Here is a 22546-nt window from a genome sequence, read left to right on the forward strand (position 1 = left end):
AATAAACGTCATGGAGACAAACTCACTTGACTTCACTTACAGTGGCTAACGGCCCAAGATTTTCCAGCTCAAAGGCCCTGTGAGCATCTCCCAAGAAGATCTGGCCATGGTAAAAAAGACATTAGGAAGCAGAGGGCAATAAACGGTGTATGATCAGAAAGAGTAGGACAAATCCTTGACTAGCATGCCAGAGGCAATGCTTCGAACAGAGGAGAAGCACAGGCTGCCTCAAACAGCCACTCCACCCTGGTTTACAAATTGAATGCATCCTTCACCCTGCTCCCAACCCATTCTGCAGATTTGCAGGGAGTAGGAGCAGCAGCAGAAGGGCCTGGGCAGCTTGCTCCAGAAGGGACTCCTCATCCTGGATTTTCAAAGGGGAGGGTGGGTTTATCCCTTTGTTCTCATACTGTCTTGAGTCCGGACTTCAAAATGTAGGAGGTAAATAGCAGAACTGGTCACAGAGAGAAAAGGGCTTCCCAGGAAGTCATGCTGGGAACTGGAATATCTAACCCCTTCTTTTCCATGTCTGATAAAGAAAGAGAAAAAGTGAGCTTGGGAGGTTTGCAAGAGACAGTCCCTAAGGTCCCCACATCACAGAACCCTCCATTGATACCTGAACTAGGGGCTGGAGGAGGTCACACTTGGTCCCTGCCCTAGAGAAGGGAGGCAGACCTGGACACAGATGGTCATGCACAGCAGTGTGTGTGGAGAGCCCAGAGGAGACCAGGCCCAGCTGGGTTCTGCTGTCTAGGAAATATGGTCACATAAAAAAATCCCAGCAGACAATGGTGACTGTGGTCAGAGCAGGTCAGCCTAGTCAAGCCAGGGGAAAGTCAATCTCAGTGATGTAATTATATCTGCCTGCCCTGTAGGAGATAACCCCCTCTGCTGGCTATACATTGGGTGCCATAGGCAGGGTAGACATGGGCTATGGGCTAGGCCATTGCAGGGTTATAGACTCAGAGTTGGCCCCAGCCTACCAGGTACCCTGAGGTGGGGGTGCATGGAAGCCCCAGGGCTGGATTGCTAGTGGTCTAGGCTCCATTGTGGGCAAAGCCAAGGCCTGCCTGCTTTCTTGCTGGATACAGTGGGCTCCATTCCAGTGTAGCTGTCTGCCAGATCCTGCAAAGCTCGGTGTAATAGGGGCTGCCAGAGCCAGGCACCAGTCAGTGCTGCATGAGGGCTGGTTAGTGCTCTGTGCTTGAGAAGGGTTGTTCTGAAAATCTCAGTTAGTCTCTGTGCCCAGTGATCAGGGCACTCTGACTACTATGGAAACATTGGGGCTGGGCTGGATTTCCTGAGAAGGATCTGGGTAGGTTTGGGGGCACAGGGCTTCAAGGCTCCTGTATTGATTCCAGGAGGATAATTGTTTCTGCTCTCAGCAAGAGCTTGGGGGCAGAAAAAAGGAGCTTGGGGTGCATGCAATGGGCACCACAGGTCCTTACTCCTGCAGGGTAGCGTGATCAGTTGCAGCCCAGCTGGGGAGGGGTGGGGCTGTGTAGCCCAGGGCTGATACTGGCCTGTCCTAGTTACTCTTGTCTGCAATGAGTATGAGCCCTTTGGGCTGTGTCCTTCTCTGTGCTTTTCAAAATGAAGGACTTGAGGATGAAGGGAGGGACCTGTTCCTGGGACCAAGCATTGTGTCCTTTCTTAGGAGAGGGTAGTGAAGTCTGGGTCAGCAGCAAGGAAAGGAAGGGGTTAGATGTTTCAATTCCCAGCATGACTTCCTGGAAAGCCCTTTTCTCCCTGAGACCAGTTCTGCTATTTACCTCCTGCCCTTTGAAGTCCAGACTCAAGACAGTATGAGGACAAAGGGATAAACTCACTCCCCTCTTAGAAAGTTTAGGATGAGGAGTCCCCTCTGGAGCAAGACTTCCAGGCCCTTCTGCTGCTGCACCTGTTACCCCACAAATCTGCAGGGTGGGGTTGGAGTGGGGTTAGGAGCACATTCAATTAAAGTGGGTCCAGGCTTCCAGCATGAGTGTAGAGGAGGTGGTACCCAAGGTCAGCTTTGACCTGACAGCAGCAAAAGCTGCCCTGCCTCCCCCAAGCCACTAACATACTCCCATCTCCCCTCTACGACCCCTCCCTCCACCAAAGTTTCTGTTTCTCCCTAGTAATGCATAGGATAACACACAGGCCTTAGAAAAGCCCACCATGGTGCCCCTCTGTGAATACTGGGTGCAGATGCTTCCTACCTCCTCCCCAGTCATGCTTTATTGACTGCAATGCTAGGGCCATGGGTTGTGATTCTGTGGCGAGAATCAATTTCATAGGTGTCAATAAACTAAGAGGAGGATTAATTTAGACTCCGAGGCTGAGCATGATGGCTATTTTGGGTCAAGTCCACATTTCATTCCTAAATGGACTCTTGCTTACACATCCTTTCCCCTGGTCTGGCTCCTTACCCTTCATTCTGAGTTCAGCACGCTGAGTTTGGCTACGTGCCTATGAAGCAGCCCTGAGCTAATTTCCAGTCTTGGGGCCTTCTCCCTCCCACTGCCCCATCACCCCACTGTTCATTATAAAAGCCAAAAAAACATGGAAGAGAATTTGGAAACACATCATGCAGAATCACGCCCCTCTCATAGCAACAAATCCTGTTTGGCCTTCCTCTTCTGCCTGGATCCATGCATGTGATGGCTGAACCGGGACACTCTCTTTATGGTCTATTTATTCAATTAATGTTAGATCCATCTCCACGTGACCTTTGAGTCTTGGAGAGCATCATTTCCAGTGGCTGCAGAATGTCATGTCAAGTGGATAGACATGCACTATTGAATCATTTGCCTTCTGTGCACATTGTTGCTGGAAGCCAGGTCATCTGACCTGATTTTGGCCCATAATGCATATTCGCCAGTCCCTGTGCAGGGAGTGGGGGCAGAATTCAGATATATTTCTTTTTTTTTTTTTTGAGACGGAGTCTTGCTCTGTCGCCCAGGCTGGAGTGCGGTGGCCGGATCTCAGCTCACTGCAACCTCTGCCTCCCGGGTTCACGCCATTCTCCTGCCTCAGCCTCCCGAGTAGCTGGGACCACAGGCGCCCGCCACCTCGCCTGGCTAATTTTTTGTATTTTTAGTAGAGACGGGGTTTCACTGTGTTAGCCAGGATGGTCTCGATCTCCTGACCTCGTGATCCGCCCGTCTCGGCCTCCCAAAGTGCTGGGATTACAGGCTTGAGCCACTGCGCCCGGCTCAGATATATTTCTTTATGAAACATTTAGGAACTGTTAGCTAAAGGCAAGGCACCATACCAGTGGGAGGACAGGGATTGAGGGAGTAAGAAAATGTGGCCTTAGATTTTCAGTTACTTGAGATTATAACTGAGGCAAGGAGCCAGGCCACTAAGTCTCACATAATAAAGGGGGCTGCCGACTCCCAGGGAAGTGATGACATGCCTGGTTCTGAGAAAACAGGCTCTCAGATAATTGGAACTTGTCTTGTAGACATTAGTGCATGCCCTTTAATTTGTTACTAATGATAAGACAATAAGGTCCAGGACTAATTTACTTAAAAATAAAAGTAAAGAGTCTAGGGACTTTTTCTGTATTAGCTTCAGTTGCAGTCAGAATCAGTGCCTTCTGATGTTTCTTGAGTGAGAGGAGAAGGGATGTGGAGTTAAAGCTGTCCTGCTGGCAATTGTATCAGACCTAGGAGTTTTTCCCACATGGACTCCCATTTATAATGTACATGGGGCAGGAGTGGGGAGCCTGAAAACCACTGTTTGACATGAGAATAATAATAACTGCTATGTTTACTGAGCTTGTACTTCAAGACTGTACTAGACACTTTACTTAAGAAACAGGATTTTGGCTGGATGTGGTGGCTCACGCCTATAATCCCAACACTTTGGGAGGCCAAGGCAGGCGAATCACTTGAGGTCAGGAGTTCGAGACCAGCCTGGTCAACAAGATGAAAACTTGTCTCTACTAAAAATACAAAAATTAGCCAGGCATAGTAGTGGGCACCTGTAATCCCAGCTACTTGGGAGGCTGGGGCAGGAGAATGACTTGAACCCGGCAGGTGGAGGTTGCAGTGAGCTGAGATTGTACTCCAGCCTGGGCAACAGAGCAAGACTCTGTCTCCAAAAAAAAAAAAAAAAAAAACCCAAACCAAAAATTTGCTGGGTGTGGTGGTGCGGGCCTGTAATCCCAACTACCCAGGAGGCTGAGGCATGAGAATCGCTTGAACCCAGAAGGCAGAGGTGCACTAAGCTGAGATTGTGCCACTGCACTCTGGCCTGGGTGGCACAGCGACACTCTGTCTCACAAAAAAGAAAAGAAAAGACAAAAAAAGAAACAGGATTTTCTTTACAATAATCCTTTATGGTAGGTATTATTTTCTTCACTTTTGAAAAGAGGAGATTGCAAATTATAAAAGTTATGTGACTTGTTAGAGGACTCACTTCCTCTCCAAAGCCAGAGAGCTGCAGTGTTTCATGGAACCATCTTTCCAGAGTGGTCTCATGCATGTTTGCCTTTTAAAATAAAATGGTAACTGGATAGCAATCCAGACCTAGGATTCTTATATAAGAGAAATTATATGTAATAATTTTAGAAAGCTCTCTTAAAGTAATTTACTTTCCAATGAGAGTATGCACTTAGAGCTGAAATTGATAAGAATATATGTTTATAAAAAGTACTTAAGTTTATTTTTGTCCTTTTCAAAAGAGACAGTACCTTGTAGTTATAAAAGCCTTTAAATTAACATACCACATCAGTGGGCTAAGAACCTCGTCTCATCCTTACTTGTTTTACTGGTAGATTAAAAACTTCAGGAAACTTACAGACTTTCTGCTCTGCCCTGAGAAGTAAGGAGACCAGACCAGAAACCACTGACCAGCAAATCTCAGTGGGGGTACAGAGTCTGTCTGGCGGCTAGATGTATGAGGTGGGCAGAAGAAAACCTGAGGGGTCCAAAGTGAGTATTCCAAGTGTCAGGGCAGCCTGGGTCTGGTTTTAAAACTTTGCCTTTGTTTTTCTTTTCTTTTTTCTCTTTTTCCAAGACAGGGTCACCCAGGCTGGAGTGCAGTGGTGCAGTCATGGCTCACTATAGTTTCAACCTCCCAGCCTCAAGTGATCCTCTCATCTCAGCCTCCAGAGCAGCTGGGACTACAGTTGTGTGCCACCATGCCCAGCTGATGTTTTTGGTTCTGGTAGAGATGAAGTCTCACTATGTTGCCCAGGTTGGTCTTGAACTCTTGGGCTCAAATGACTCTCCTGCCTTGGCCTACTAAAGTGCTGGGATTACAGGCATGAGCCCCCGTGCCCAGCTGTTGCTTTTCTTGATTACTGCAATAAGCACAGTTCATAATCATGTAAGTCAGAGAGAGCCATTGGTTTTATTTTGGGATGGCATAGAGTAGGCCATACCCAAGGTGATGATTTATTCTGATTCTTTCATAAGAACCTTCTACTACATCTGACTGTGGATGTTTAAATGCTCTCATCACCAGCCTCTTTAGCATCCCTGCCTCACACTCAATCCTTTTGCCCCACCCTCATGTGCTCACAGGGACTGACTGCAGGCACATCTACCTGCATCTACCATTCCTTTCCCACATGTATGGAGTGATGTCCAGTCAGCAGGCTGATGTACACCCTTGATGTTCTGTGTTGAGTTTTGGGCTAGAGATGAATTCAGGAGTCCGTAGCACATAACGGGGAGCTATATCCCTGTACAAGAGTGGATGAGGTCACCAGGGCACTGCAGATGGGGTATGCAAGGAGACCGGGCTATGTCTTGGGGCAACCACGTTTGAGCTACGAGATAGGAGGAGTGGGAACTGAGTTAGGAGAATGCAGTGCCCTGGGGCAAACAAAGGATTTCAAGTAGGCAATGACCTAGGAGGACCTGGAGGAGCAAAGAAACCCAGGCTGTGTGGGGCCTGCTGGGATTCCTGTCTGCTGCCCTTACTTGTTAAATTTTACCCAAACCCCATGAATATATGGTCTCAAATCTTAGAAATTCTAAACCCTGTGCTATGAGAATGAGTCTTACTCTTTTTTTTCTAGTTCTTTTTTTTTTTTTTAGGTCATGGAATATTATTTGATCATTAAAGAACACGGGAAGAAAAAGTGAAAAAAAGAAAAATTAAAAATGCCTAAATTTCAACCTTTCTAAACATACCATATGTTAACATTTTGGTCTATTTTCTTTCAGTGGCTTTTCAGTGGTTTAGGATTTTGAAAACTGCTATTATAATTATGTTGTATATATAAATGTGTACTAAATTTAACACATGTTGCAGGCATCAATTTATGGCTTTTAAAACATGGCAAACATCATTCAGACTGGTACAAAGTTCAGTACCCACCTTTTAATTAAATTTTCATTATATTACTCCTTTCTGTTGTCATACATGTTTTGGTTATTTGAGGTCAGGTACTGAGAGAAGAATGTAAATTTATGCCCACAACTGTCATTTGGCCAGCTTCTTGTATTTCTAACAGTAACAAATTTTGCCTCATGTATTTCGATGCTAAAGTACTCAGTGTACAAATGTTCAGAACAGTTATGCTTTCACAATTGCTCTATGAATATAAAATTACCCTTCTTATCCTGCGTGACACTGCTTATTGCATTAAATTGTGCTTTGTCTGATATAGCCACTCACGCTTTTTCTTTTGTTTGCATTTACCTGGGATAGCTTTGCCTACCCTGGAGCCATTTAATTTTAGGTGAGTCTCCTGTATTAATTTAATCTAGAACCTTTGTCTTCTTACAAGGGAATGTTAAATGCTTACATTTATCGTCATAACCATTCCAGGTGGCCCCCTGTCATCTGTTTTATGTTTTCTGCATTTCTTTTCTTTTCTGACTTTTGAGCCATAGCTGATGATTTCTTTTCTCTTTTGCAGTGATTTGGAAGGGAGACATCTTGTTTCTCACTCCACTGATCCGCGTTCTATTGCCTCCAATGAATGTTTTAATTTGACTCTGTGTTCGGTTTCTAAGCAGCTCTGCTTATCTCAGCCTGCCCTTCTCATCTCCTTTGGTGGAGGCGACTTCCTCTGCAGAGTGGTTTTAAAGGCCCTATGTTGGTTTTTCTTTGTTTGCTAGCTCCAGGAAAGGAGTCCTGCAGGCCTGGAGCAGGAGAGTGGCAGGCCACTCCTGGGAGGTGCCCCAGTGCTTCCTGCAAGATGAAGGGATTGTCCAGGCCACAGGGTGTGTGTGTTTGGCAATGGTGGGTAGGAGGCGTGGCAGAAAGTGTCATCACTACCACCTGTGTTTGGAAGCCCTTCTTTCTGGCTCCACTGGCCCTTGTTTGAGAAAGGCAGCCTGAGCAGATCTGGTCCCTGCTGGCAGGGGATGAACTCTTTGCAGAGAGAGGGTTCTAGGGCTGAGGGACCAGAGTGAGGGTAGGTTGGGGGAAGGGGACCTGAGCTGGCCCTGGCCTAGACAGGTGGGTAAAGTCCTATTGGTCTCAGCTGTGAAATTTCCTGGGCATACAAATTGTTTTAAAAAGTCCTTTTAAAGACTTGTAAATGGAATTTCAGTGAGGGCTTTTTCAGTGCCTCCATTTGTCTGCTCTCTTAACCAGGTATTGCTCTAATATATTGCATATTAAAACTCTCTATAGGGCAATTAGCAGCTTTAAATGGTTTGTTTAAAATTAAACACTCTGGCTTTTTTTTCCCATTTATTCAAGTTGGTTGCTGCTCTGTATCCCCTAACACAGAGGTGCCTGTTCTGCTGAGGGCCACAGATAGGGAGGGCTGGGGCCTGGGAAAGGCAGGGTGGGGGCTGGCTGGGGTGAAAGGGACATCCTGCCAGGGCCCAAGTTCTCCAGAGGGAGACACAGGCCAAGAAGGGCCTCATCTTCTTGGGGGCTGGAGGGGCAGGAGTGGGACTGGCCTGCTGTCGGCGATCCTCTGCCTGACTAGGACAAGGCTTTCCCAACAGTGGCCTCAGGGACAGGCCACAGGTCAGAAGACCACTGGTGAGAAGGGGGCAGGCAGTGTGTGCAGTGGTCAGTGCTATGGCAGGGCCAGCCTGGCTACTGGGGAGGGTGGTGAAACCAATGGCACCTCAGGAGATCTAGACCATTTCCCCTCTACACCAAAGTCTGTACCCCACAAACACCAAGTTCCTCTGAAACCAGAATCTTAGCTAATCCTCTGTGATTCCTTGGAACATTTCAGCTGGAATCAAGTGTTGGCATCACTAGGGTCCCAACGAACAAGAGCTGAGGAGGTCTCAGGGCAAGGACAATCCCAGGCTTGGTCACTGGAGATCAAAGTCATTACTCTAACCTCCATGCTGCTCCACCCACATAGTCAAGATAGCCACTGCCAAACCCTCAGAGCACCAGATTAGGAAACAGGTCAAGAGACATAGATGATATGTCCAAGTTCATGCAATGGAACAATCTGAATCCCTTATAGCATCTAAAAGTATTCCAATACATTGGCTTTTCCCCTTCTGTGTGTGTTGATATAAACCCTCTGACTCAGGTGCTACTGTCTGGACCCAACACACAACAGTGTGCATGTGTGTGTGTGGTGTGTGTTTCCCCGGTAGAATTATTCACTCCTCTATGCTCCCAGTGCTCTCTGCTCCTCCTTCCCTATTACCACTTATCTCACTGCACTGTAATTATCTATCTCTGTCTTCCTTCTAGGACTTGAGTACCAAGCAGGGACTTTGTGCTTTTCTCTGTACATAGTAGTAGGCACACAATGGATTTTGTTAAATGAATGTTGATGAATTCACAACTCTCCACTCACTATATATAGGTTACTATGGCTTGATCTTATTAAATGTGCAATCCCATTATAATCAATTAATTTAAAATTATATTCTTCTGAAGGTTAACAATGGAAAAACTGTACTTTGCTCAGCATACCATGCCTGTGGGACACATGGCCGCTTGGACCACACTAATTCATGGTGCCCCTTGTGACAGCATGCTCTAATTGCAGGCAAAGGGTCTCAAGAGCTTGTCTTTCAAATAAAGAATACAAAGGCAAATCATCTTCACTGACTGTATACAAGCTTCTGAAATAAACCAGCCTTTGCCTCCTTTGCCTTTACTCTGCTACCCTAGGTTCCACATACCAGGTCTGCATATACCTGATGTGAGATAAGGTTGGCAGTATTTATAAGATCCCAACTTGCCTCACCTGTTGGGCTACATTAATTTCAGAGGCATGAGGAAGCACCTAGAAGGGAACTTCATGAAGTGGCCATGTTCATTTGCACATTTTCTACACTGCATCTCTTGTTCTGTTTTAGAATTGATTGCCTCCCTGAGGACAGGGATTGTGTCTCATTCACTTCCATCTCTCCAATGTTTGGCACAGGGTTCAACCCAGAGTAGGAGCCAGATGTGTGAGCAAGGCGTGAACACTTGGTCCTGGCTGATGAAGTTGCTCTGATGTAACCAAACAGCCCTACTTTCGGATGCACAGCCATTCCAAACATCTGTGCCTTTATTATTATCATTCTGATTTCCCAACTTGATTTTATTTTCCAGGAGTCACCATTCAACCCTGTTGAGTTCAGCATGTGCTGACACACATTGTTACTGGGGTCAATGGCCAGATGAGCCTTAACATTTCATTTCCAGGTGTTTGTCATTTCTCATTAGTTATATGTTTATAATCACTAAGGTCTTATCCCCGGACAACTTGTCAAAATTGTTGTGGCCTTGCCCACCCTTATACTCACCTTTCCAGAACTGTGGAGAGCATCTGGAATCCTAGCATGACTTTTCAAACAAAACACAGTGATCTCTTTCATCCTCTATCATCGGGCACATCAAAACTCTTTACTCATCAAGAGACTCTCTCATAGCTGTGAAAGTTACCTCCTCACTGCCTTGCATCCTCCACAGAACTGCTGGTGCCTCTTGGAAGAAGTGCTGCATCTGTGCCCCTCTCCCTTCCTGCCTTTGTTTTCCATTGTCATTAGAAGCATAGCCATGGAGAGAAATCTGGCGCAGAGTGCGACTGCAGCCATTAGAAAAGACAGATTTTCCTTCTAACCAGCCTAAGGAGGATGGGGTTTGGTTTTCAGCCCCTGCAGCCTACAGAGAAATAAGCAGAATGAATTCAAGATGGCAGGTCCAAAAAAATCTTTTGTGAAACAAGCTGTTTGCATGGGAGCAGGTGACTGATGGTGCTGCAACCAAAAAGGGCTGTGGAATTTGCAGTGACCCCAACTCAGGCCCTCCCAGCAGCCACCCTGGGAGGCAGCTGCTCAGGGGTGTCACTGGGAATCATTAACCAAAGGATACTATTTCCTGCCTCCCAGAGCACAGGGAGCAAATCTTCTCTCTTCCCTCACAGAGAAAGCCTCTCCTAAGCTTTGTGCTTGGGTTTGGGCACTGCAGCTGTTCTTGGCATCTGTGCTTCGTGGCAGCCTTTACTGCCTGCAACTTGACACAGGCAGGAATCCTTGTGGTAGACCTGCTACCCTTCACCTGCCCAGCGCTTTTGTGAAGGCCAAATGAGAGAAAAGACCATGTAAATTCTTTGAAAACCAAATAGTACTGGTAGGAATGCTCGACTGTGGTGCTACCTGGCAATACCCTCCAGAAGCTCTGGCTTTGAGATACTTGGTGAGCACGCTCAACACTGACACAAATTACCCAGATTCAGCGAGATGCCTCAAACTGAAGGCTTCAGATTTCATATCCCTTTCTTTGCCTATGAACTTTTTTGATTCTCTAACACTTGTTAGAGTGTTTGATTCTCTACACTCTGACATTCAAGGCTTTCTCAACTCTTCCTTCCAAACATCTATTTCATATGGAAACTTCTCCGTTTCAGTGCTCCCAGAACATAGCATTCTCATTCCTACCCCTGTTCATTTGATCACAACTTTCCCTTGCCTTCCTTCCCCATCCCACTCACCCCTCAAAGATTCTCCATATTGTACCCATGCTTGAAGACCAAGCATAAGACTTCTCCACAAGCTGACCCACAAATCACCCCTCTCTTCTTCAAAATAATAGTTATTGGGTTCTTGCTGATCTTGAACCAGAGAAGCAGTGATCTCAGGGGTTAAGAACAGGCTCTGCAGTCAGATTGCCTGGGTTGGGGTCCTGGTCCTCTTACTGTCTGCATGACCTTGAGCAAGTTACTTAAAGTCCCTGAGCATTGCTTTCCTCAGCTATAAAGTAGGGATAATAATGGTATTCTTTTACACATATGTATTGCTGAGCACAATGCCTGACCCACTGTAAACACTTGAACGAGGGTTAGTATTGTCTCTAAGCATTTTCATATATGTTGCCATATAATTTCCATGGCAGCCCAGGAAAAGTTAGTTTTATTGCCCCAGAGGAAAAAGATGAAATTTGGAAAGGTTAAAGCACTTGCCCAAGGCCACACATTTGGTGATAAAAGTGTGATTCAGACGCAAGTTTGGTTGGCATCCATAGCTTTTCCACTGCCATAGCCAACCTGCCTTAATCAGGCCTCCTATGGTTACTCCAGCCCCTGTTCCTTGGTTCAATCTGCATATGAGCGTCTCTCCTCTCCCCAGCCAGACCTTGGTCTCCTCCTGGGGAAGGGTTCTCAAAACACCCCACTGTAGCTATCCATCATTTGGCATTTGTTGAATGAACAAAAGAAAGAATGAGTAGGAAAATGTGCATATTAACTCCAGACTATCCCCAGATAACTTATCACTGGTACTTGGTACCTGGAAGTCAGGGGCCTCTCAACAGAACCAGAGGTGAGCCTCCCTCCACCTCAATTCACCCACCACTCTTTGAGTCAAGAAACTGTGTTGCTCTCCTGCTAAAACATTTGAAGGGATCCTCACTTTTCCTATAGGACTAATCTGAGTATTTTCTTTACAGCTCGACATGCTCTGTTAACATAAGCCTTCACTGAGCTTAATACATATTTCTTCGGCCATCTTCCTCCAGAAGGCAAAGTTTTGGAAGAAGAGGCGATGGTTGAGAACAGCAACAATATGTGTTCCCTCAGAGCTATGCAGTGAATGGACCCATGGTCTGCCCTAGGAGTCAGGAGAAATGGCTCTGGGCTCTAGTTTCCATATTTATGTTATCTCTTTTTTAAAGCAAAGCTACATGTAAAGTGCTCTAAACACTGAGGTCAGAACTTCAGAGTAAACATGATAGAGAACAATGCCCATTTTGCTACTTGCCTCATTATCCCAGGAAAGAGCCTCATGTGCGTTAATCAGACAGAGAAGAACATGAAAGATTGTGTAGAGTGTGCCCAAAGTTCCTGAGATCCTACATTTTGGTGTAGACACACTTAATTAGGTGAAACTGTCCTTTCAATCTCCTCAGGGACTGAATAAGGATGGGGAACAACAAGGTAGAGTTGTAGGAAAGGCTCTGAAGATTCTGAACAGCAAATTCTCTCTCTTGTTTTTCATTGTTTTTTTGAGATGGTCTCATTCCAGTAGCCCAGCTGGAGTACAGTGGTGCAATGTTGGCTCACTGCAGCCTCTACCTCTCATGCTCAGGTGATCCTCCCACCTCAGCCTCCTCCTTAGCAGCTGGGACTACAGGTGCACACACCATGCCTGGCAAATTTTTTGTATTTTTAGTAGAGACAGGGTTTCACCATGTTGCCCAGGATGGTGTTGAATTCCTGGACTAAAGAAATTCATTCGCTTTGACCTCTCAAAGTGCTGGGATTATAGGCGTGAGCCACTGTGCTTGGCCTGAACTGCAAATTCTATATTAAAGAACAAAAAGTTCTCTATTAAAGAATACCTGAAATCCCATTTAGTCACAGCTATCATTTGTTGAGTGCCTACTATGTACCTGATGTTTTATTTGTATTATCTAATTTAATCCTCACTACAACCTGCGAGAGAGTTGATACTACCTCCATTTTACAGAAGAAAAAACTGAGACTCAGTGTCTTGACCAAGCCCAATAAGTGGCAGAGTAGCTTTGACCTTGGATATGTCTGATTCCTGTCCAGAAGTTTTCTCCCAGAGCACAAGGTTGTCATTCCCTGAAGAATCTGGGAGTCCAAGAGACTTAGAGCTCTTGAGTCATCTGGTACAATCATCCTCTTCCTCAACTCATTAGCTGAAGTCAAGACCTGTGCATAATGCAGTTAGCTAATTTGTTTATTCATTGTATGCTTATGTAAATGGCTTGAAATCTTTCCTCAACATCATTATCTGTCAGAAAATAGGGGCCACATACTTAGCAAGTGTTTTAAATCACGTTTTAACTAGTCATAAATCTTTAGCTTGATTTATCTGAAAATTGTCTGCTTGCTCTCCTTCCTGTTGTTCTTATCTTTTTTTTTCTTTCTTACTTTTTTTTTTTTTTTTGGAGACAGAGTCTCGCTGTGTCGCCCAGGCTGGAGTGCAGTGGCCGGATCTCAGCTCACTGCAAGCTCCGCCTCCCGGGTTCATGCCATTCTCCTGCCTCAGCCTCCCGAGTAGCTGGGACTACAGGCGCCCGCCACCTCACCCGGCTAGTTTTTTGTATTTTTTAGTAGAGACAGGGTTTCACCGTGTTAGCCAGGATGGTCTCGATCTCCTGACCTCGTGATCCACCCATCTTGGCCTCCCAGCCCTTATCTTGTAACACTTCATAAGCTTCCTCCAATAGTAATAACAATAGTTAATATTAAGTGAACACTCACTCTGGACCTGTCAGTCACTCTTCTAAGTGATTTAGCTCAAAACCTAGGAGGCAGGCTTTATTATCACCTCATTCTACAGGTGAGGAAACAAAGGCACAACTTGCTCAAGGTTACGCAGCCCAAATAGCAGAGCCAGGATTCAAATCCCAGGCTAGTTGATCACAGACCTACTTTGCTAAATGCCTCAGTTTATAAAGAAAATATCCTCCTAAATGGAAGCAGTCTAGAACAACACAGCCCAGTAGAAATATAATATGAGTTATAAATGCAAGCCACATATATAATATAAATTTTCTAGTGGCCACATTACAAAAGTAAAAAGAAACAGGTGAAATTAATTTAAATATATTTTACTTAATATATCTAAAATATTATTTTAACCTGTAATCAATATTACCATTACTAATGCAACATTTTACATTATTTTTTATACTAATTTTTTGAAAGCTGGTGTATGTTTGATACTTACAGCACATCTTAATTGCTACCAGACATATTTCAAGTGCTTATGGCCTCATATTGGACAACAGATATATAGAAGGACATTCTACTTTTTCTATTTTTTCTATTATTTGTTTCTATTTCAACTTTATTTTTAACATTTTTAAATTTAAAAAAATTTTAGAATCTTGCTCTGTTGCCCAGGCTAGGGTGTGGTGGTACAATCATAGCTCATTGCAGCCTTGAACTCTTGGGCTCAAGCAACCCTCCCATCTCAGCCTCCCAAGTAGTTGGGACTACAAGCATTCACCACCATGCCTAGCTAATATTTTCATTTTTTATAGAGACAGGGTCTCACTGTGTTACCCAGGCTAGTCTTGAACTAAGTCTTGTTACCCAAGCAAGCCCCCTGCCTCAGCCTCCCAAAGTGTTGGGATTATAGGCATGAGCAACCGTGCCTGGGCTATTTCAACTTTAAAATTGGGTTTTGCATTGGTATTGGATCAAAGAAGCCTATATTAATGGAAATGTGCCCTTTGGATAATTAAATGAACAGAGCAACAGTTTAGGACAGTGGAAAGAATATGCTTTAGGCATTAAAAAATCTGGGTTCTAACCCCATCTTAGAACCACTAACCAGGGCTGTGGCCAGAGCAACCCTCAACTTCCCTCACTCTCTTTCCTCATGTTAAAAAATACATGATGGTTTATGATTATTAAGATTCTTTCCATTTATAAAGTTCTTTCTGCTTATAGCACACATTCTTTCAGAGTTTCTGTGCCTGTTTCCTTGTTCCATTCAAGATTTCTGTAAGAAAGGACTTATCCCACATTGTGGTTGTGTTCCCTGTGCCCAGCTCTGTGCCTGACACATTTTTGTAGGCACAAGAAACATCTGTTGAATGAATGGAAATCCAGTCCTCCTTTGAGGGACTCCTAGGCCTCCCAGTTTTTGCCAGAATGATCATAACCGCCTTAGCAATTAATTGCACTTTCTCATATTGGCCTAAAATCTTAACAATCTAAGATTTCTGAAGGGTTATAGCCAGGATTAGAAACCATTTCCTGATGCTGTGTGCAAACAAGATGGTACTCAGCCCTAGACATGGCTGCCTAGAGACCCCTGCAAATGGTCTCCTTCTTATTACATGCTGTTCTGATGCTGAGGAGAGTTAATTAATGACTCTAAATAAGAAAACAATCAAATCTGTCTGCAGTCATATGAGTCAGAGCAGACCCAGATGGGGTGCCGGGTCCTTGGCTTCCAAGTGCCCTCGGGAGAAGCAATAGCAGCCTTTGCTCCTTTCATCAAAGCTCTGCGAAGCCCCAACTTGGAAGGGGAAGGAATCACTCAAAATGGAATGGAGACTCAGCTGGATACGAAGCATTTTTCTTAAAAGGCTAACCCCCTATCTGAGTGTTGTACAGACTGAGGCCCTGGGAGAGGAGAAAAAACGTAAGTTCATTCCTTTCTACCCTCTTTAGACACCCAAACTGAAAGGGGAGTTCTCAGAAACCAGTCCCTGTATATGTTGCAAGATTGGAGCAGTTGGAACTGCCACTTTAGGAGGACCAGACTTGTGGTCTGAAATTCACCAAACCCCAAACCTGCCCACCTTCTGGAGTCTTGCAGCCACATATGGAGGTAGAACTTTGGTTGGGTGGCATAAGGACAGGAATGTGATGCTTTCCTGAGATTGGCTGAGGCCCACACAGTGAAAATTTTATTTAGGTGTTAGAGGCTTTGCTATGAAAATCTGAGAGTGGGAATAGGTGGAAGGAATCTCTTAACAATAAGACTGTCTTCAGCTTTGTAACAGGATGCTAGAAAATAAGGATAAGCTCTATTTCTTTGGCTCTATGTGTACTCTTTGTCAAATAATAACAGCTTCCTCGTGTTTTTTTTTCCTTCCTTTCTTAAAAAGGAAAAACAGTGACAACACTTTGTTGCCATCTACGCTTGGCTTCCTATGAAAATTTTCCACGCTGGAAAGAAACCCCTGGGCTATTGGTCATGAGGGTCATTATACTGCCCTCTCCCCATTCTTTGGTAAACAAGTTCAGTTAACAAACCTGGATAAGATATAAAGTAGGTGGCACTATCCTTGCTGAATTTGAAAAGACTGATTTGTGTCTAAATCCTAGTTGGCCCCCAGTCCTATTCCTCTGGCATTTGGTTATAACCTTACATAGGACAATCCAATAGTTCAGTTTTATTTCTATAATAGCAATAGGGAAAAACAGTGGTAAGGAGGAACTTCCAGAGTTTGAGATCCAGGATGGAACCTAAACTCTTCCCTTTCTGTGTAACCCTGGGAAAGCCCTCAAAACTTTGTTTCCTCATCTTGAAAGTGGGAATTATGCCACCACCTACCTCATAGGACTGTGAGGATTAAATACATTCTTACATGTGAAGAGCCTGAGTCAGAAAATGTCTCCTCTTATTAGTTCATAATTCTTTAAACAGGGATTGCTGATGAGTTCATTCGAAGTAATTCAGTAATACCCTCCACAGCTCTGTTTCCTCCTATTCCATTCTGTAATCAGCTTTGGGGAAATCCTCTCGGAGGCCATGGCCCTCAGCTCTTGCTTCTAGCCCACACCCTGAAGTCCTCCCTTCCCACCAGGTGGGTGAGGCCAGCACTCCAGAACCTTGGACAGCTCTACTCCACAGCGATCGAGCCGGCTGCCCCAGGGAACAGGAGGGTCTTGGGAAATTTTCCAAAGGTTGCATTAGTGCAGTGATTTAGGAATGCCAGGGCTGAAGTATCATTTCCAGCATGCATACTGCCACTTGCATGCATGTTCAGATTCTTCAACATGACCAGCCCTTCTGGAAATTTCTAAGGAGACTCTCAGAAATGCTCACAAGATTTACCAAATCTTAGGGCCTTTTCCTTCTTTTCTATGAACTCCAAAAATTTTTTTGAGCCTAAAAAGAACAGAAACACCACCCACATCTTCCTGAATCTGCTGATATTTAATTTGTTTGGCTTCAGTACAAGGATTAAACATTCTTGATTAACTTCAAGTGAAAGTAATAATGTATGAGCATGAGGAAATGTTTTACAAGACAAAGATTCACGTATAAATTAAAAGAAACATAAAATAACGTTATTGCCTGTAGGTGATGTTAAGCACCATTCTAATCAGGATAAGCAGGTGGTTCAATTTATGAGGCAATTTAGCTTTTCACTCTCCAATGCAGAACACAACACACCATATGCAGTCACCTTCCAAACAGGCAAGGAAGAGATTAAGTCCTATTTTTACTTTATGATACTGAGTCACATAGTTCAATGCAAATCACATGGATGCCAAAGTAAGAACAATACCAGGTATTAAAATACCTTCTTTCCTTTGCGGAGCTCTTAAGATTTTGTGATTGCGTGAAATTCCTTCAGAGTAACTCTGGGAGAAGAGACACATGTCACCAGATGGGCATTTAGGATTGAGCATGTCTCATCTCTCTCCCCCACTTCTGTCATTAGGCCTGGAAGAGCCGTATTTGCAGCTTTTTGCATTTGATAATAGCCTTCAGATGCCTTTATTTTCTGGGCTACATTGTTTTTGAGGAAAAGAGGGTTTGCCTTTGAAAAACGTTATTGACTAATTTAATAATGAGGGAAAGAAGAGGATAAATGTGGAACAGGAAAAGAGGAGAAGAGAGTAGTAGAGGTAGAGGGAGAGACAGGAGATGCCTAAACCTCTTTGACCTTGGTAAGTGTTTTCCATGCATTGTCCTTATAAATGGGTTTGATGCCCACCTTCCACTGGTCAGAAACTTGAACAAAGGCCTTCAAGCGCTCTTTAAACATTTCCATTGCTGAAGACAGCAGCAATTCCATGGCTTGAACTAACTTGAAAAAACTTCAGACAAGAACATCAGCTTGACACTCTGAAGGTAGGAGGGAGCCCCCCAATAGAAAGGTTTGTGATTTTACCTAACAACGCTCACACCCACTCTGAGCCTCTACATCGTGGGGGGGTGTTAGTTGCCAAATTGTGTCTGGTTTAACCTCTTTCCAGCAGAGGTCGCTGTGGACACTGGGAGTGGATACTTGTGGGAACTGGACCAGGCAGCCTGGGTTAGATAGATGGTGGCTACATTGTGTGGTACCTGCTATTTCTGCTGTTCTGCTGGCCAGCATCTGGTCTCTCATCCTATGGGAAGTAGATCTCTGTGAAGATTATCTCAAAGCTACACAGTGCCTTTGCTATACAAGCGCTGTGAGATCAGGGTAACTTATTGGGGAGGGCAGGTTTGGGAGGGCCATGCTCATCCTCTAGGGGTATTACCTTGTAGCGTACGTCTGTGTTACCCTTGTTTCCTGTCTGAGTGTACCTAGTATTTCTGAGACACCACCTGTGACTGACCAGCAACATCAGTGCCATGCCCTTCCAGACATGGAGGCCAAAGCGACAAAAGTTGTCTTGCCATGTAGTCTTGCACCCACATCATAAGTGACTCTGTTGATGAGTCCCCTGCTAAGCCTCACTTGGAAGCACACGGTGGTGGTGAGGGGGCAGAATTCTGGTCTTTGGAGCAGCCTATTACAGTAGGATAAAGCTTCTGATAAAATTGGAAGGGCAGGGCACTGGTGAGTATGTTAGGGTCAGATCTGAGACCTCAGAAGAGCTAAAGAAGTCTCCACATACTTGTGAACTCCCCACTTACTGGGCCTTACGCAGGCCAGGCAGGCTAGGCACAAAGCAACCTGAAGCTGCCTTCACCCTGAGGGCATCCACTCAGACCCTAGGTCATTGCTGTGACTTGAGAGTTGAAGATGTGACTACCCTGCTCCCCACCCCCACAACATCCAAGTCCAGCAGTAAATGAGTGGTTCATCTACACACACACACACACACACACACACACACACACAGCCAGAAGCACAAGCTCTGGCCGTGCCACACACATGAAGACTGAAACACACATGGGTACATTCAACCGGTCACACATTCACACCCACACTCTGACCCACACCATCATCCATGCAAACCCTCACACATTTAAACACATCCCCGCCCCAGAACCAAATTTGACCTAACATGGCTGATGGGGCGTGGGAGGGTCCAGTCAGGATGTCTCTCTGGACCCTGGTCCACTCCTGCCCCGTGAACTCCAGGCCCCTTGCTCAAGGTGGAGCCCTCACCTGTCCCTGTCCTAGTGGTCACAGGTCCCGAACGACCTCCGTACCGGCCCCTGAAGGGGCCCTGGTTACCATCGTGTGCACAGAATCCTGGGTGCCTGGCTAGCCTTAGGGTAGGGGGTATGGGAAAAGAGAAAGATGTGGGGCATAGTGCCCTGCCCCGGCTCAGCCGCCTCCTCCCTCGGGATTTTCCATCCCGGCTCTCGCTGGCCCGCTAGAAGCCCGTGCGCTTTGTCTCCCGCCCCGCTCCCAGCACGTTTCGGTGGAAGCTGCCCGCGCCGCGCCCGAAGCCCCCCCTCCGAGGCCGCGCCCCCCGCCCAGCCCGCGGCGCAGGCCTGCCAGTGCGGCGACCGCCGCTTTGTCCTCTCGAGGATGCCTGGGCCGAGCGCGAAAGCCGGGTGCCTGGGAACAGCCACCGCGCGTCCTAGAAGCAGGTCCCCGAGCCTCGGTTTGGGGTGCGCCCTGCATCGGAGAGGAGCAGCCCCCAAAGATTCGCGGGTACGAGGTTGGGGGTAGCGTCTACCTGGAGCTCTTGAGTGCTTGAGAGGAGATCCGCCCCGTCCCGCTCTGCACATGCCCATCTGGGGTTGGGCCCCAGCTGAGGTGCCAGAGGCTCAGTCCCCGGGGCGTGGTGGGCTAGTGAGGGTCGTCTCGACTTAGAGCCCCAGGCCTAGATCCAGGTAGGGAGGGCCTGGGAGATAAGGCCCGGGTGGGGAGAGGTGGGGAGGGGTCCCTCGTCTCCTCTTACATCCCCCTACACCACCTCCCACACCCAGGCCACCCAACCCTAGGCGCGGGCCCGAGCGCGGGGGATTCCGAGTGTCAGTGCTTTCCTCCACCCGCGACTCCGAGCAGGATGGGGAGGGGTCTCCCAGCCTTTCCCTGCCACATCCCAATGCCACCCCTCACCAATAACCTAGGAGGGTCCAAGTGGAAGGGGTAAGAGTCCTCTGTCTCATCCACATCCTCGATCCTCCTCTTTACAAAACCCTAGGGCCTGGGGAGGAGCGGGGATAGGGAGGGGGCGAGTGTGGAGGAAGGGGCCTGGGGAAGGGTCTTCCCGGTCCCAAGACGCCTTTCTTTAATAACCCTGGGAGGGTCTGGGCTGGGGATAGCGGTCCGCGATCTCATCCATCACCACCAGACTCCTTTGTAACCTCGAGCAGCCGAAGTGTTGCGGGGAGGGGTCCCCCTGCCTCCAGTCCCCTCATCCCACAACACCCCCTCCTCCCGTCCTCAGTAACCCGAGCAGCCCGGTCGCCAGGCACAGTGGGAAGGAGGGTCCAAGCCTCCTCGCTCTCCCAGGAGAGATTGGGGGTGGTGTCCCCCAGCCCTCGACCCTCATACTCAAAAGCCTTCTCCACGATAAAACGAAAACTAACCCAAGCTGCTCCGACCTCCGGCGCCGGGCCACAGGAGGCCCCTAGTCAGTCGATGGCTGTCCGGGACCCACGGTCCTGAGAGCAGCGAGAACACGTCCCGTCAACTCCCCGAGCCCCTCACGCCTCGGTTCGCCCCCTCCCCAAGAAAACAAAAGCGAATTCAGCAGCACCGACCTCTGATGGCGGGCGGAAGGGCGGTCAGCGTCCGGTAGCGCACCCTGCTCCTCCCGGCTCCTCAGCCCGGGCTCCCGGCCGCAGATCCGGCGGCGGCTGCAGCGGCGGCTGCTCTCGCGGCTCTCGCGTCCGGAGCCTCCCTCAGACTCAGCACCTGGAGCGGCGAACAGCTCCGCGCTTCATTCCTCTGACACCGCCTCCTTCGCGCAGTCGTAGCCAATGGTGACCCGGACCCCGCCCAGGAGTCTGCCCATTGGGGGGCATCGTCCCCTCTCCCTCCGGCCCCGCCTGCTGGTTCCTGGGTGTCTCCTTCAAGACCACATCCCTCAGAGACCGGCGGAGTTTCACACAGCCTTCTGGGACTTATAGTTCTTTAAGGACGCGGAGTGGGCTCACGCCGCGGGCAGGCAAACAGAGCGGGACTGCATTTCCCAGGGTGCACTGAAGACACGGAGGCGCGGAGCAGGGCGGGAGGACCGTTTCCATAGCAAAGACGACCAGCCGAGGATGGCTGGCGGAGAAGTGGGGCAGGCCGCAGGACCCTCGAAGGATCGTGTGAGACCCCGGGCAGCCTCTTGGGAGGCCATTTCGAGGAGAAAACCTTGATTTCTGCTTCAGGACCCTGGGCCTCAGTTTTCCTATCTGAGAAGAAGGGCGAAGAGCTGTGCCCCCGACCACAGCCGTCGGTGATGGGGCAAACCGAGGACAAGCCGCTTTGGTTCCTGCCCAGCAAAGGTGAGGGAGGACGGAGGAGACTCTCCCACTGCATTCAGAACTTTATTCCTTTATTTTTGTCTCAATCTTGTCATAGAGGAGCGCTTCACTTTTGGTCATCCCTTGGGCTACCAGGGCCTTCCCGTCTCCGTCTTCCCATCGCAGGTCCTGGCCTCCTTCACACCACTACCGGATACCGCAGCATCTCCCCCAACGCAGCAGACGGAGGGCACTTCCCATGCCCCGGGACTTAAGCCCACTCTCCCCTTCGAGATCTGGACTCCACCTTTTTGCAACACTCTTAACTTCTTTGGAAGCTGGGAAGCCTCCTACTCCCTTGGGCCCCTCCACCCTGCCCTCAGCTAACTCCTCGGCAAGCCCCAACCTAGACACCGCCTGTTTTGTGAAGACATCTAGATGCTGGGCTCTCTGTTGAGTGCCCCACCCTGTGTTTGAGCAGCACCCTCTACTTCCCCTGTTCTACTTGCATGTTTATGTACTCATCTTCCTCATTATAAGATCCACAGGGGAGGGGCCATGTCTGTACTATTAGTACTTACAGTCCAGTGTCTAGTATCTGGCACATAGTAGGCACTCACTAGCTATTTAGATATAAATATAGATATTTGTTGAATTGAAAATGAATTGGGCGGGGCGTGGTGGCTCACACCTGTAATCCCAGCACTTTGGAAGGCCGAGGCGGGTGGATCACCTAAGGCCAGGAGTTCAAGACCAGTCTGGCCAACATGGTGAAACCCTGACTCTACTAAAAATACAAAAATTAGTCAGGCATGGTGGCGCGTTCCTGTAATCCCAGCTATTCAGGAGGCTGAGGCAGGAGAATCGCTTGAACCCCTGGAGGCGGAGGTTGCAGTGAGCTGAGATTGCACCACTGCACTCCAGCCTGGGCAACAGAGTGAGACCCTGTCTCAAAAAAAAAGAAAGAATATAATTTAAAAAAAGAAAATAAAGGAACCTCATTCACATACACCTCCAAAATTCTGATTTCCTAAAGTTGGGCATTTCTTATTGCTGGAAGTGTTCAATTAGAGGGATGCCGCCCCCTTGAAGAAATGTTTATTTCG

The 22546-nt window shown here is 47.3% G+C and overlaps 1 protein-coding gene across 4 annotated transcripts in view; it reads right to left on the reverse strand.

Annotated features, from left to right (window-relative positions):
- SMPD3 (sphingomyelin phosphodiesterase 3) overlaps positions 1–21092 on the reverse strand; it is a 91450-nt gene extending 70358 nt beyond the window's left edge. For 3 of the 4 annotated variants that reach the window (XM_023210253.1, XM_023210255.1, XM_023210254.1), the window contains exon 1: positions 20748–21092. The gene's annotated coding sequence lies outside the window, so the exon portion shown is untranslated. The remainder of the gene's footprint in view (positions 1–20747) is intronic. The other variant, XM_023210257.3, reaches the window with a different exon arrangement.
- Positions 21093–22546: the final 1454 nt, after the last annotated feature.

The sequence above is a fragment of the Piliocolobus tephrosceles genome, chromosome 17, assembly GCF_002776525.5.
Source record: "Piliocolobus tephrosceles isolate RC106 chromosome 17, ASM277652v3, whole genome shotgun sequence".
Lineage (NCBI taxonomy): Eukaryota > Metazoa > Chordata > Mammalia > Primates > Cercopithecidae > Piliocolobus > Piliocolobus tephrosceles.